Genomic DNA, 5,288 nt, shown 5'->3' on the forward strand with positions numbered 1-5,288 from the left:
CAATTCGTTGAATCTAAGATCAGATTTTAGCTTTCTTTCTATTTTTATCCGACACTGTATAGGTACTTGTCGTAACTTTTCGTTGGATCAAAAGGTTCCCATCTACTCGCTGGAAAAATGTGTTTGTTCCTCTCGTACCATGATCTAGTGAGAAAAATAAAAAAATAACATAAAAAAAATTATGCAAAATATTCTTTTAATAATAAATACCTAAGTAAAACTTTTCCGACATGTGATTCCTCGGTTTCGACAGAAGCATCGTGCATAATACGAATATCATCGTGAACGTCAAATGTGAACAGAGGCCCGCTCTTTCTTCGTGCCTAATCGCAATATTACATACATTAAAATAACATGCCAACATTGTGATATTGCTTCATAAGTTTTATCATTTAGTATATTTACCTTAGTTACAATAAAATCAGTTACAGTTGCAGTAAAACGTATAATGGTGCGGTAATATAAGATATAAGATTCTCCTTGACATACATTAATTAATCTGCTATTACTGTTTTAAGCTCGCTGAATTCGGGCCTCAGAACTTCTAAACATCTCTGAAGAACCTAATAAGAATTACCTGTATGTGAAAATTTAATTTATGCAGCAAAACATTATATATCATGCCAATGTTACTCCAAAAGTGACACTGGAGTATTTTAATAACTTAAACGTTCTCTAAACCACTGAGACATTCACCTTTCTTCATTATAACACTCCGACGATGGTCAGATCCATCCCAATAACTGAATTTGATCTCAATTTCTTCTTCCTTCAACGCGTTCTGCTTTCTAGCCCATTCTTGTCTCAATTCTTTCCTAAGTTTATTTTCCTCCTCGTCCCTTTCCTTACTGGCAAAAAACATGTATCTACATCTGGATTTTTCTAAATCTTCTTAATCGCAGGGCCATCAGATTGCACATTTTCTGACTACGGGGATTTTTCGGCATTGTCTTCGTCAGAAGACATCTCAGCTTCATCTTCGTCTTCGTTCAGATTAAAAGACAAAGCTTGAATCTGTCTCTTCTGTTTGTTCTTTTCTGTCTGCTTCGCCGCTAGTGCTCTTTCCTTTTCCTGCTCTTTTTCACGTTCCTTCTATCAAAGCATAAAATACACGTACAAAAATACAAATTATGAGATAATCAGGATCATAAGAAGATTGTAAGAAATTACTTGTGGGTATCAGGATTCGTGAATGTTCGCTCAATTTAACGGCGGATTTTCTCTTGCATTCCGCGTGACCACGTAAGACCGTGCGCGTGACCGACGGTACATGCACATTTCGTGGCATCTAGCCTTAGCATCTTTGTGATATTGTCATCATGCATTAGGATTTTCTTCGTATCCTATCTTCTGAAGAAGCCCATCGAAAATTCTTGATATGTATGACTAGATGACATTTCTGAATGTCACTAGCAGAAATCAGACACACACATATATATATATATATATATATATATATATATATATATATATTTATAAATATAAAAATTAAAATTTGTAAATATAAACGTAAGTGTAACGTATAGCGCATCGTCGATTTGCCAACTCGAGACTCGGCACTCGGCGAGACGCGAGGAGCGATACCCGAAATGCATGGCATCGTGGCATAGCCGGCGCGTGCTAAGCAGCTACGTCACAGCTCAAGCGAGAAGGAAACAGCAGATCGTATGTCTGCCCTTCTCTCCCCGCTCGAAGCTTGCCAAGTGCCGAGTCAGCCGACTGGCATATCCCCTCCATCTGAGTAGTTCGGACACGAATCATAGCACGGACACGAACCATGTGTGTACCATTACCGAGCGTAACAACGTAGTTCACGTCCGCTGGAACGGAATGATCCCGGTGGCCGCTCTCAGGTCTCTCTGCTATTAGTGAAGGGTGCGGCCATATTGAATTAACAATAAGTCACTATCGGGTGTTCAGTTGCTCATGATGTGCGTTTATCTGCATTCGTTATTACAGTACATAACGAAGCAGGCGAATGTTCTTGTGTTAAATATTGGTACATGTTATCAATAAGTTTGTAAGTCATGCCTTCAACGTGTAGCGTACTTGAATGCCGAAATCGAACCACTACTCCTGTAGTATTAAACCCTTTCTTTTGGACATTCTGTATATGCCAGACTATTGTATAGAAATCTTGTATAAAACCACTTGTATAGAATCTGTAGTATAGCATATCTTGACTAAAATCAACATGGCGGCAAGCATCACGGCCGAGATGCCTGTCAGCGGTCTAGTATTGTATAGAAGTCTATGATAATATCTAAATAAATTAAAATCTCACATTGTTCATCCGAACCCCAGATTTCTAGCAGTTTGTATTTGGACACGACTCCCTGCGACTGCAGCGTTTGTACTATTGCTTGAGTGCGTGGTATCAACCTGAAAAAATCGTATTGAATTAATGTAATCTATTCGATGAATCAACGTGAAATCGAAAGGAGATAGAATAACGATTTACCTGGCTCATGACTTGGTGATGCTCCCAGGTGTCGTCAGCAGCGACTGAACAAATCGTTTCAGCTTAGGGCACACTTAACCCTCCAAGAAGAAATACGCGAACCACTTGACACCGTCCACAGATGCTCTATATCCATCGACGGTAGTGCCCATCCGGCCTTTCCAAATGTACCAGACACGCGGCAAATGATCTTCCCGGTTCCTTGATTATATCTATAAATGAGAATAATATTCGATCATAATGAAGATTAATATCTTTATATAAATAAATAGGAAAAACATTATAAAACAACAATTGTGATAAAAATACCTTGGCGGTGGATCAACCAATGGTTCACTAAGATGGCATAGCATGGAAGCGAATTTCGGCAATCATTCGGGTTCTATCGCCGTGACACCTCGCATATACATCTTATTCGTTTCGTACACCTCTTTATAAACCACCTATTCCGGACTGATTTTCCGTAGAACGCACGAAGAATGCATGAACACAGGTTCCTCCATTTCTGATGGTGTTCTGAAAGATGGTTCAGAATGGAGAGGTCGCATTCAATAGGTCTTAATTATCGATGATAATTAATAACACACCATACCTAACCTGTAAGCAGGTTTCCACTTGGTCTTATCCTGATCCTCTTTTAGATCCGCCATACCTGCAAGAACTATCTGGCGCAGCAATTTCGCTTCCATGTCGGTTGGTAACGGCATTCTGTAACAATTCTTGTTGTAGACAACCGTCTCAAACATATTGCAACATACATACAGTCAAATTCCAGTATTCTGATCTAATCGAGGAAGTCAACGGGAAGACAATGATGACGACGACGACGACGTTTCGTGGCGGTGGTTGATAGCGCGGCGCTTTTCGACGTCTTATCATGTCCTGTCTCGCGGCATGTATTCCTTGCACTCGCGTAAACTTTCCTCCAGCCTCCTCGAGATTCGCCGCCATATTGATGATGCATGACGCGCCGTTTGACTGTTTTCCGTCTTTTTATAGTCGACTATTTAGAAGTCGACTTTTAGTCGACTTTCCGTCATTTTTAGAAGTCGACTATTTAGAAGTCGATTTTTAGTCGACTTTCCGCCATTTTTAGAAGTCGCCTATTTAGAAGTCGACTTTCCGTCATTTTTAGAAGCCGACTAGAAGTCGACTTATAAAAGTCGACTGAAAATCAACTTTTATAAGTCGACTATTTAGAAGTCAACTTTTAGTCGATTTTCCGCCATTTTTAGAAGTCGACTATTTAGAAGTCGATTTTTAGTCGACTTTCCGCCATTTTTAGAAGTCGCCTATTTAGAAGTCGACTTTCCGTCATTTTTAGAAGCCGACTAGAAGTCGACTTATAAAAGTCGACTTACCGTCGACTTTCCGTCAACTGTGCTCTTAAGCTATATCCACACAAACTTGCATAAGCCCATAAACATAAGCATAAAGGCCATCGCACACAAAATTGTATAGGCTGCATAAGCATAGCATAAGACCGCTGGACCAATGAGCATCTTATGTAAATCAATATGGCGACTTTATGCTGGATGCTCATTGGTTTAGCGGTCTTATGCTACGCTTATGCTAAGACTCCATAGACGCGGAAACGCCGTGCGGTAGAGTGCGTTGACCAATCAGAAGGCTGCCGCAAGTCGCCTGCGGCAAAATCAAAATTTGTGATTGGTCAACGCACTCTACCGCATGGCGTTTCCGCGTCTATGGAGTCTTAGCATTATGCTAAGCTATGCATTTTGTGTGCGATGGCTTTAAGAGAATTGATTGGTCCATATGCATGTGCATAAGGAAATAGACCAATCAGTTTCTTTATGCATATAGTTATGCACCTATGCAAGTTTGTCTAGATAGACCTTTAAGGTGGAAGCACATAAAATTGCAGGAGCCATGAGCAGAATACAGAAGCCATATGCGCATGCGCTATGGTATCTGTTAGAGCTCTTCAGATACCATAGCGCATGCGCATATGGCTTCTACATTCTACTCATGGCTTCTGCAATTTTATGTGCTTCCACCTTTAGGGACACTTCTGCATAACGCATAATGCGTAAGCATAAGAAAATTGGGTAATTCTTCAGTTTAGCTACAGCAGCACAAAAAACGATGAATTTAGGCTCATTCGACGCGTTTTTGCACAAAACGACCGAATCTGGCAGAAAAAAGTGTCGCTCTGCCCCGCGACGCGAGATATTAATCGTTAAAATTGACAGGAATCAGGTTATGATTTCTGTCATACCGACGACATGTAGCAACACTGAACGTGCCCTGCGGCCACATGCGCATGCTCAGTGGTCGCACGCGCATGTAAAACTGCGCCAATTTTAAATGAATCAATCGTGCAGAATAACCAAGCATCTTGATTCAAGCAGTTAGGTTTCACGCTGGGAGTTTCTTTAATTTAATTATGCGGGGGAAGCACACACACACACACACACGGGGGGGTGCGAGGGGGGGCCTTCGGTCCCTCCCTCCCCCGCACCCACCCCGCCGGTAGGCTGCGTGGACCTCGCTTTACAACATAAAGTACATGCTAAGTTGTAAAACGAAATTATAAAGCACATGCATGGAGGGGTGCAAGGGAGCTTACATGCGTGAGCGCACGTGAACAGAAAGGCTTTTCTCCTCTGCATCCTTCCCCATGCATGTACTTTATAATTTCGTTTTACAACTTAGCATGTGCTTTATGTTGTAAAGCGAGGTCCACGCAGCCTACCGGCGGGGTAGGTGCGGGAGAGGGGGGGGGCCGAAGGCCCCCCCTCGCACCCCCCCGTTGTGTGTGTGTGTGTGTGCTTCCCACGCATAATTAAACTAATGAAACTCCCAG

General features: G+C 41.7%; 1 pseudogene; it reads right to left on the reverse strand.

Moving 5' to 3' along the window:
* Positions 1-6: 6 nt before the first annotated feature.
* Positions 7-2,814, reverse strand: LOC112463575 (annotated as a pseudogene).
* Positions 2,815-5,288: the final 2,474 nt, after the last annotated feature.

Source organism: Temnothorax curvispinosus, unplaced genomic scaffold, assembly GCF_003070985.1.
Source record: "Temnothorax curvispinosus isolate PA1 unplaced genomic scaffold, ASM307098v1 QBEX01001434.1, whole genome shotgun sequence".
NCBI classification, from domain to species: domain Eukaryota; kingdom Metazoa; phylum Arthropoda; class Insecta; order Hymenoptera; family Formicidae; genus Temnothorax; species Temnothorax curvispinosus.